Here is a 12,748-nt window from a genome sequence, read left to right as displayed (position 1 = left end):
TGCCTTCACCACCTCAGCCAGCGTCATATTCGCCTCGTCCTCGTCCTCGCAACCCACACCTCCACACGCGCCACTTATACCCAATCGCTTCGCCAATAATATCATATATGTACATAATATGCACGTACGTACGCTCAATATATATATTCGTATATATATATATATATGCGATCTCTTCTAACACCCGCAAATCGTGAATGCTATGAGTATATATTATTATTGCACACATGGGGTACACTCTCGAGTGTTGAAATATTGTGCGCCTCACGTACGCACATGCTCCGCACATTTAAATAACCGAAGGTGTAGGTAGTCGGACATAATATAATATCATATCTCATTATTATAAGTGTATAAAAAACTATATAAAATATATTTATATATATATATATATATATATATTTATACACGTACCGCAAGTACATTATACAACGTACACATATACGTCGGAAAACGGGTCGTATATATACGTATATAATATATAATAAATAATAATATTACCTATACTTCGCCTGTGCATTATGGACTTGATATCGTGGTGACCATTACGACGACGTTACAAATCAAATATATTGTAGGCGCATAACTTTGTATTCCTTAAACTACTTACCTGGAAGATTGTAGTAAATACTAAATATCGTGCATACTGCACATACCGTAGTAAATAAAATCGAGGCAAAAAATATAGGTATATATAGATGGTCATAATCGTTTTGGCAGTGTTATTTTTGAATGTGTTCGGTAATCGATTTATAAAATCATGATTCATGAAATTATAAAAATATTTATGTAATATGTACACGGTAAATCACCAGCAAGTATGATAAACTCCTATTTTTTTTTCTTCGATAATAGTTATTCAACATTTGAGTTTTGGAATTTTTAAGCATTAGTTGGTATTAAAGACTACTTTTTGAGATGTTTTTGTACTACTAAAATTCTATAACTGTTGTTTTTCAAATGAAACCCTTGATTTTAAATTATTTAGCAGATAATTTTTCTGATTATTTTGATTTATCAAAATCAAAACTTAAACAAGTAATTTTTGAGTTATCTAACTTTGTGTATTTTTACACGAAGATAATAGATACGTACATGACAACGGATCCGGAAAAAATGAAAACTCTGGTGATTTTAAAATATAAATAATTAATATTATTCTACCAAAATTTAGTTTGTAAAATTTGTTCAATAGCATAATATATGAGTTACAACATTACAAGTAGCATATTTAGGTTTATGAATTTGATAATATAATTTGTTATATTATTTTATGCATAATACAAATTTAATTTTATGCAATATCTTTTTTTGCAATTTACAAATTAATTTTACAAAAAATAATATATTTTTTTTCTAATTTTTCCTTAATAAAAATATCAACTAAATCATTAATATTTTAAGTTAACAGCAAATCCAATTCTATATTTAATACTGCCTAACTATAGCGTAAATTTTTTCTTGATTGGTATTGCATGTATGTATAATATGTAAGTAACCATTACATTTTGAGCAAACGGATGCAATCGTTTAACTTGTAATTCAAAATTATATTTATTATTATTAATTATATTATAATATAATACATGTAAAAATAACCTTTCATTATAAAAAAAATAAATGCTTTTTGTAATTTCTTAAAATAAAAAGACGATGAAATTTGCCATTCATAAAATGTCACTGCTCTAGAAGCTTAGGCCTTTAAGGCCCTCACCTAAATATGTCTCTGAATTTTACATATGCATATTTAATATTTTTGTAAGACCATTTTTTAAGAGATATTGTCGTTAGTATAAAAATTTAAGTTAATTCAAATTTTGAATTGAGTAAATCTATTGAAATAAAACTTTGATACCATAAAATGCATTATTAAAAGATTATAATATTCTGAATTGTTTAAGCGTTAGTCATTTATTTATTACATAAATAAATAGATAACTAATATTAATGAAAATAAACTTTATATGTGACTAATGTTTGCAACATCTTCGCACATTACTTTTATCACTCTTATCAATTATATATATATTTTTTTAAAGGTACAATTGTAATAGTAGATATTTAAATGATAAATAAAAAATTATGTAGGCTAGTATATTATACTCGAATTTTGTGTGCTATTAATTTCACTTATATTTTTTTTTTTTTTTTACTTGCTATATCAAATAATTATAGGCAGGTAATTACGTATTAAATTTTTATAATTTTTTATTCGATTTTAGTTAATTAATATTAATTACTAAAAAAACGTTTATTAAAAATAAAACGAAAATCGCGTTTTTATATAATCAGAACGGAACCTGAACACATAATTAATATTTTATAATTATTATAAAAACTACATAATAATGTAATAATGCGAATAAAATATGTATAACGCTGCAACGTGTAAACGTATTATGAAACAATTACGTTGTTAATATTATACTGTGAGCTGCAGTATCGATAAAACTGCGCGTTTATCGTATAATTATTAAAGGACCGGTATAAACAAGCATATTTTATAACAATATAGTGCAACGTCGGATGATGATAATAATAATAATAACAATAATGTTTCATCGCAATATTATTACGGGCGGGGCCGTGGGGGATGAGAAATAAAAACAAAATACCCGGTCTCGTTTATTAGAGTTTTATATACTGAGGGCCGCGGCGCGGCGGGCTGCTGCAGTAGCAAACGGACGTTAAAATGTATTCCGCCTGGGCTAAATTTCATTTTGTTCATATAAAAGTGCGATAATTACGACGCCGGAATGTTGTTTTTAATATTTGCATAGCCAATTACGGAGCGGGTTAATGATCCATCATCGGGCGGGAAACAATGTGCGCCCCCGGTCGGTATATTATATTGCGATACGCGGGGACGATGACAGGGGGCGGCAGAAGATACAAAATACAATTTTAATATTCATAAGATGTGCGCGTGTCGGCTATGTGGGCAGTGTGTGAGTATGTGTGTGTGTGTGTGTGTGTGTGTATAAACATATTATTACGACGGTGTGATGGGGCGGAATTCCTTCGGGACAATGAGAGAAGAGAGCGTCGCCGCTCAGTTCGATACACAATTCACTCGTGTTCACAGTTATATATCCTATACAGCCGCCTTATGGTACGAGCGTAATAAACGCCCCGCTCAGTGTGTGTGTGTGTGTGTGTGTGTGTGTGTGTGTGTGTAAGGGATAGTATTGTAAAAGGGGATCATCAAAAATAATATGATTATAACTATTATACAGTTATAATATGTACGAATTGAGAGGGTTGAATTGTATTATATACTTACCTAATAAAATACGCACAGATCGTTGTACACGCACATAATGTATTACATAACATTTAACGGAGGTACCTATGATACACGGGATTTCGGATTGCGTTAATACAGAGAATAATTAATAATCATGTACCTAATCAAATATCGGTGCCCGAAATAATAACGATTATTCTATTCGTTATCACTTGACTACACATATTTCGCAACATCGCAAAATAGAAAACTTGTACTTCGAATAACACACGTCAATTGATTTTTTTTTTTTTTTATTCTATATTCGATTTTAAAATAGGTAGGTTTTGATCGACGCGAACACATTCAATATGATCTGTACCAAAATAGTTGTAAATGAAAAAAGTTTTAAAGTTGAAAACATACATTGGCTATATCTAAACTATAGTATACGATTTTATTTCTTTACTCAAACGTTCTTTTAAAAGAATAATATTTTAATTGCTTTTTTTTTGTTAAATAATTAAAAATGTTCTGATAAAGTCAATTATAAGTTTTTTTTTGGTTTAATTATATTTATTATATTTTATTAAATAGTTCTTTTTTTTTTTATTTTTATTGATTTATTCGCTTCAACAACAAGGGCTATTACTTATTATGGCGAAGGTTTAATTTTTTTTGTTTTTTAAATATATTACTAAATTTGTTTTTAAAGTTCTGATTTTTTTTAATAAAATGCATTGTTTTATTTGATATTTCTATTTGGGGTCGTAGGATTTCGAAGAGGTATTCTGGTAGATCGTTCTCTCTTCTTACCATTTCGTATTTGAGATTCAATATTTTATTGAAGTATATTTTATTTGTACAATTATCTAATTTACGACTTTATAAAAAATATAAAAATGGAAATGTTATACTTTAGGGGCAATAATACTTAATAGCATTTTAAATTATCTCTTATTATATAACAGCTATGTTTCAAATCACTGCATTCCAATTTCCAATTTCCAATATAGAAATGTCACCAAATCTATTTTTCAAATCACCGTAATCTTTTCTCGGACTTATGAGTATATATAATATTCTAGGCGACTCCGAAAGATGCTTAAATCATAAAAGATGTTGTGATTTGCTTTTAAAACCACTAAAACCAATCGTTATACATTTATACGTCATATAATAGATTTTAGAGTCTATATCTATAACTTAACATAATTTACAACACGTTTATTGTAAACATTTGTTAAAATATTGTGTAGACACCTAATAAATGTATAGTAATAAAAAATTTTTTTTTTTTTTATCAACGGCTTATTTGGTTTAGTATTTCCGTATGAAGATAACAACATTTTTATTTAGTTAAAATTATAGTTTGTACTTTGTAAATGATTTAAGTTACCTGTACAAATAGTTTACGGATCATTACATATAGATGTATGATTTATGTAAATCATATGTAATTACTTTATTTGAAAAATATTATTCAAACTCGATGAAAATACTTTGCTAGTTAAAAAATCATTTTTAAACTATAGTCAAAAAGATATTGTATTTCAAACAGAAAAAAAATTAATATTGAAAAATCTATCAATCAAAGGGTCGTATCTACTTGAACAGAATACCATACACCGAACAAATTTATTTTCAAAATTTTTTGTCATACACCCAGCCGTCAGCGGTAAATTTTCTAAAATATATTTACCCTTCCCCTCTTCTTTTTCAATATAAATCTCAGAATATAGTTGTGTATTACTAACTCGCGTGACGATATTATAAAAATAACACAATTTAAACATCATATATATATTTATACATGATTTTGAGAATCAGTATTATAACATGTAATATGTATATACGAATATAACTATAATATAATAATTACTAAATAATATTTTTGGTTCTTAAACTCAAATTCGAATTATTTATTTTATTTATTTATGTACCACAAGCATCAACGGTATTTAACTGAATAACTGTACTTCTATATAATCTGTCGAAGAGGTGCGCGCCAATATTTGTAAACGTCGCATTATACCATTTGCACGACATGTACTTGTATATCATACATTTTATGTAGCAATAATTATACCGACTATAAAAATATATTATATTTGTAGGCGTACTTGACCGGTTGGTCTTATGCATAAACGCGCCGTGCGTAAACGCAGTGTTTGTCCGTTGATCGTGATCGCCAATGCAATAATATAATAATATTAGGTACGTTGCCAAATACTGCAGCGGTCATGGGATAATGACGCGAAATTCACGGCGGCCACGGTGACGATGTGTAATTAATATTTTCAATAAATCGATTAGCGAGCAGATGTGCCGTTAAATAGCGTGCCGGACACCTACTCGCATTGTAATTCGTATTACAATGAGTTAATTGGTCTACCGTATATTATATTATTTTACGTTTTATTAAACCGAAAATAATCATTGTTTGCAATGGTGTTACACAAACGTTTATATTGGGGTTGATTTCGACGACGTATAAAACCGAAGCAATAAATACTAGAAAAACAACAATACACGCATGTCAGGGTGCATGTTTGTGTGTTTGAATCTATATATATATATATTCAAACACACACACACACATACCCAAAAACATATACATTATATTTATATACATATATATATATATGTGTGTGTGTGTGTGTGTGTGTGTGTGTGCACATGATGTATGTATGTATAGAGTATCCTTATTGTCGTGATTGACCAATGGTCAGTAATTTGGCAGGCCAATATCTAGTGAAATCCAATTTAGTTGACAAACGATGGGGTAAACCGCATATTGTGTAGAACAATTACTAGGAAATGTTCATTAATTCGTACAAAACGTCGTTCGGGTAATCTTTTTAGACATATTGGACATAAAAGTGAGATGTTGCGCATTGATAGGTTTAATGGTTATACATTATCTAAACCAGTAAGGTTTTCATATGTTAAAAGTAGTAAACGAACAGCACATGAAAAAGGGGATTTAATTAACCAATATTTACGATTACGCTTTATATGTAGTAAGATTTATGTTATTTATTTTGTCAATACATGGTCGTATCGGAAAACCTGTTTTCCTATATACACCGCGTAATCTTATAAAATTTACTGTGGGAATAAAAACAATTTTACTAAATTATAAATTTATCATTGTTGTTGTATAGGTATAGACAATGACAATAAATGCTTTATTTCTATGCTATAGGTTTTAGAAAAAACACAATAGGTAATGTATTTTTGTTCGTCCATCGTCAGCTTTTGGAGCGGTAAAAATGCTAAATTTTCACTTTGGAGTGTAGTTTCGGGTATCGAGATTATATTTTAGGGATTAAGGGTAAAAATTCTTAATACAGTACTTTCTAAAATCACTAGGTAAGATAAAATAAATCACGGATAAACTGACATTTTTAAGCAAAAGCAGTTTTTTTTTTTTTTTGTTAGAGCACAAAAATAAATAACTGTAGAAACTTAAGTTAAGTATAATCAAATTTGTAGTAGCATTTACAAGTCATGAAAAAATTTTCATAATATTTTTACTATTTTTAAGCTAAAAAAAATATAGAAGATTTTAGTTATTTTGTTGTAATTTAAGAATATATTTATTGGGTAAGTACTTGAAACTTTCAACATTCCTATATTATTATTATATTTTTTATAAGTACCTAAAACACATTTTAAAATTGAACATTTTTGGCTAAGACAAATTCATCTTATGATTATAAAATAAATTACTTAAATAGCAATATAAATATATTATATTCTATAATACCTGCTGACAGACCGTCGTCGCTTGGAATTGTTTTTCGTATACAATAATTTATCGTTGAATTCAAATTTAACATATACATTACGATTACAGTCACTTACTCAATGACGAGGTACACTTGACACTATCTGTATAACAGAACGGTTATTTATTTTCTTTCTTAATATTGTGTAACATAAAATCTCATTAAAGTTATATTTATAGAAAATAAAAAATATTAAAAATAAATAGGCACGATTTACTATTTTTACAAGCGTTTGAAAATCAAATTTTGACAAAACCAATTTAATTCGCATACTATTTTTTAGTTAAAGTTTATTATATTTTTTTCAATTGCATTATTTAAATCTCGAAAATTTAATACTAAGTTCTCCATATGTTTGTTCTTCCATAAACCCTAAGATCTCAAAATTAATGATATACAATTCACTTTTATTAATATTTTAAGTTTGAATTGTTATAAAATTAAATATTTAAAATAAAAATAATGATTTTAGTTATTTTGTTATAATTCAAAAATATTATTTGTAAAGATCTGAGACTTTTACGTATATTATTATAGTATACTGTACTCAATGAAATTTTCAAAATAGATAGCTTGATTTTAATCTATTACACAGTTCTACGACAAGTCAGTATTTAGATGAAAAATAATTATTAGGATAACATATTATGTTATAAATATGTATTATTAAAATAATTTAAAACATAAAAACGATGTTTTAATTAAAAATTAATTCACTTTATCGTATCCATATAATATTAAATTAAATTATTAACAGCAATAAAATCATACATAATAAGCTATACTTATTGATACAGATTGACAAATGATTTGAGCTCATAATCGTTTTCCGTGTAAAATTAATTTAAATTTAAGATATCTAATTATGTGGTCCATTCATTGTTCAATTTTAAGATGCACCTATTTACATCAGAGCAAGTTCCCTGAATTTTCTTAAATTAAATTTAGTGTGTTATATTTTTCTTGAATATTTCATTTACTTTGATTGTTATATTTAAATTTTAGGTACATTAGATGACATATATTATTAATATTGTGTTTCTATTATGATATAAATTTGACATAATATTGATTTTTACAGGTCCCATATGGTATATAGAATGGTTTTGAAATTGTTTTATTATTTCTTTATTTTTTTTTATTCTATCTTGTTAACTAACTCCCAAACTTATATATTTATTTTTAAGCCTATAAGTATTTATTTTTTTAATATCTTTTTTGTTTACTTAAATTATTATTTTATAATATAAATAATAATAATTACTGTGAATAAATAGACAAGATGACATTATATAATCTATACTAAATCGCATTTGTAAACATAGCATACAGGGATTCTAAATAATATCAAAATTAATTATTATTATTATTATTATTAATATCAAAATCAAAATAAAAGTTGAAAGAGAAACTGTCCTAAAAAATTGACTTGTAATACCACTGAATTAAGCTTTATTTCTTAGACAAGTATACCATTTTGAAGTTTAAATAATCTATAATAATAATGATGATACCTAGCTATATATGATACAGCTGTATGTATAGTGTTACCATACTTTTACGACATATTTATTATTGATATCATATTTTATTTATAAAATATTCTAGTACTTCTTAAATAATTTTTATTTTTTAACCAATTTTTGTATTCCAGTATCATAATAATAAAACCATTCAAGTAGGGATATAAGCGTAGCCACGGGGCGTGCTACCGTGCTGGATCAGCAGCTGCTCACCCTGATCGCCAAAAAATACTGCTTTAATTTAAGTTTCAAATTTCAAAGACTGCCAGTGTATTGAATAATTGTGTAATGATTAAGCAGTTTTTAGAAGAATGAAAAATAATTTTCAAATTGATATGATAAAAATCGTTATTAATAGCTATAGTTTTACTAGTTTAGAGTAACTGAAGTGTATTTATACAATATTCTAATGTAATTAAATGACTTGTGAATATTTTCGATTATATTACTGATAATATGATATAGGTAAATAAATAACAGCCAGTATCAGTTGATTTAACAATACTTTGCAAAATATCAAGATTCCTAGATGAAAATAATATACAATAATTTTGATAATTGTTTTCTATTTTTAAAATAATAATAAGTTAGATATAGATAAATTTAATTTTCTACTTAAAGTATTAAATAATTAGTTCATAGATATATAAAAGTTTGAAATATTTTCTAATTAAATATAAAAAATATATTTCATTAGTTTGACTTAATTATTCGATCCTTATAAGTTCAATCTCAGTATTACGCTCAATATTCACTTGTATTAGTCTCTCAGGGACTGGTGTTTAACTACCAATATCGAAGGAACTTCCAAAAATAAAAAAAAATGCTATTCATAAATAGAACCCATGCATATAATACATAATTTATATATTTTTCAGTCTTGAAAATTGAACTTAACGTAAATTAAATCATATCCTATCTTAAACCACAGCTAAAAGATATTTTATTATAATAAAGGTGAATAAAATAAGATGCTCTAACGTATAATAATAATTTTTTTTAAAATAAGTATTGTTATTTTGTTGTAATCAAAACATTTTATTTTTAGAATCTTGAAAAATTCCATTGTTACATAAATAATTATTTTTTTTATGCACTATGAAATGTTATTACTGTTATATGCTTATCAAGCCAAATTATCTAAATAAATATTGACATATACGTTAAAAAATAATAAAAATAATATACGATGCACACACACATAGTAAAACTACCCCTAACAAACACCTCCCAATAGCGGATGTTTTTTAGGAAAACCTATAAATAGTGTACACATATTTCAATCTCAATTTAAAAATAATGACAAAATGACAACAGATAAACGCAATTATATTACTATAATAATAATGAATTCGTTCAAAAACCAAATTGAGTTTTAATTAAAAATGTACCTATGTATTCATATTTATTTAAATATGTATTGTTAAAATATTAAAATTAATAAATCATTAAAACATTAAATAATAATATTACAATTTAATTGAACCTAATATTTTTTCTTTTTATACATTTATTCTTTATGAATTAAAAAAATTTAACCGTTCTGAATAATAGACGAAATGTTGGTGGCAGAGAGTGTCCGCTATTCAGAGGTTTCACTGTTTATACATTATATAATTATTCATCGTTTATTGAATATTAAACTTTTAATGTTCATGATACTTTTGGAGTTCTATAATATTATATTATCCCTAGTAAAAAAAAATGATTAGACAAAAAAAAAAAAACCGTGGATAAAACAAAGCATAATATTATTGAACTGCCACTCAGAAAAAAAAACATTTTTTCATCTCAACTAAATCCCAATTCTTTTTTATCAAAACATTTTATGCCAATCATTAAATTATATACGTATATACACTACTATAATATATTAATCCAATGTTTCGTAAAGAGATAATTGGGTCTTATCGTTATTTTCCTGTAATATTATATCTATATTGATTCGTTAAATATGTATTAGGGTTGTATGATAATAAATCATAAAATAATGAAAATCGCAAATTGTTCTCTCTATCATAATATTTACACCCCTCGTAAAATAGTTGCCTATAATACATCCCAACTCTTGCAACCGGCATGTATAATCGATGGGCGTGGTAATCCGTTTTAATAGTATTATACGGAGGGCTTATAATACAATTACGACGAAATGACTTTTTCTTTTGAAAAATACATGGATTTATTTAGTGATAATAATAGAACAGACAAGCAATCGTGTTATAACTGATTTATTGTTTTTATTTTTATTTTTTTTTTTATCATGACAATTATTGTGACAATATATTTTATGGAATATAGTGCATAGACAATAATCTAAATGTTTCCTCGTGAAGTGAGAAAGGGAGAAGTAGAATTTCTATTGATAATAATATACATAATAGTATGATGTGTAGAATGATAGTGGATCCTAAATGTAGACCAATTGGTCGCGACACCCATAACTACTAATCAATAATAAGACTCAAGTTATAACTTACAGCAAAACATTATTTTGTAAGAGCATAATCGATTTATTTATGATTAAGTTAAGTTCTAGTTAAGTTGACTTAATATTAGCTACATAATAGGTGTTATATAAGTACTAAAATCATTTAAACACAAATTTAAATGACATTTCCACAGATAAAAAGCACTCCAAACCAAATAATCTAAACAAAACAATAAAAACTATCATTACTTCATGATTTTTTTTCTGATTAACACTACGTATACATACAATATTTTAATTATTAATACTATTTAAAAATAGAAAAGGCTTTGCGAAAGTTAATTTTAAATCATTTTTACGACTTAGTGACCCAACCAAGAATTTTATTTTAAAATAAATATTGTCAGATATATGTTGCGTATTTGAGTAGTAAATATTTTTGATTTTTATTAAATAAATTCACATTGATAATAGCATTTAATTTTTGAAACCAATTATTATAGTATTATTTTTCAAATTTAAAATGTTTCATATAATAAATGTCATATTATAGCTTTCAAGAAAACTATGCTGTGTATTATATAATATAATATAGAAGATAGTGTGAAAAATAGTCTAGAAGGTATCAGTTAGCCATTATGTAAAAAAATATCACTGTCGGATAATGATTTAATTATTCAACTCGTTATTAAAATTAATAAATATAATATAATAAAATTTATTTAAAAATAATCATAACAGTTATTACAAACAAAAGAAATTCTATAAAAATAGAACACAGTTCTATGTACGAGTATACAACCATCAGCAGAAAGGTAATTACTAATTAGTCACTTTGAGGTAAAATAATTCTGATGATACATTATTTTTAATAAATATTTAAATCACATGAGCTATAGTTAATTTAATTTGTAAGTGGATATTAAAGTACCTATGAGTAAAATATTTACAAATTTAAAATTCTCATAACTTAACATATACAGACACCTTCGTTTTTACCTTATATTTAACAATTATAGCTCAATGGGCACAAAATTCATCATACATATTATAATTTATCCAACTATGAGCTTACATTAGTAAGAGAAATAAGAAAAATATTATAACAAATGAAAACGCACAATATGAAATTTCAGATTCTTGAAAGTAAATCATATGAAAGTACCAAAAGAAAATAATCACCTTTCTGCATGTAAACGGTTTTAATAAATAAATTTTGTATTATAATATGTAATCTAGTATATATCTTTCGCTGACTAGGTGAATATTGAATGGTATAGATGATGATAAATTTAATAAAAAATATTTCTATTATTTAGCAATAGCTTAGAAAATTTACTTATTGCTTTAAATTAGACAAGCAATCAACACTATTGCGTAATAAAAAATCGATTAACACGAAATATTGTCAATGTGTCACAGGTGAATTCTTTGAAACTAACACAGCAGTAAAAATAAAGATCATGAAACAAATATTAAAAAAGTTTTTAAAAAATAAATAAAAACTTAACTGTTGATATTTTATTTCGTTTATTTTTCATTTATAATTTGATGATAGCTTTTTATTTTTATTTTATGGTAAGTAATTAAATTATATAGGTCATATAATAGCATATAAAATAAACGTATTTGCTAGATAATACACAAATAGATTTTGCATTTTTCAGCATAACGGAAAGGATTTATGGTTCAGTCATAATTAGTTATCGACGTACCATAAAGAATAAAACTCACGATTATAGATAGAATATAGATAGTCCGTAAAATACTTCTT

This window comes from Melanaphis sacchari, unplaced genomic scaffold, assembly GCF_002803265.2.
Source record: "Melanaphis sacchari strain LSU unplaced genomic scaffold, SCAv2.0 Contig32_pilon_pilon, whole genome shotgun sequence".
NCBI classification, from domain to species: domain Eukaryota; kingdom Metazoa; phylum Arthropoda; class Insecta; order Hemiptera; family Aphididae; genus Melanaphis; species Melanaphis sacchari.
Note: the sequence above shows the minus strand (reverse complement) of the source record.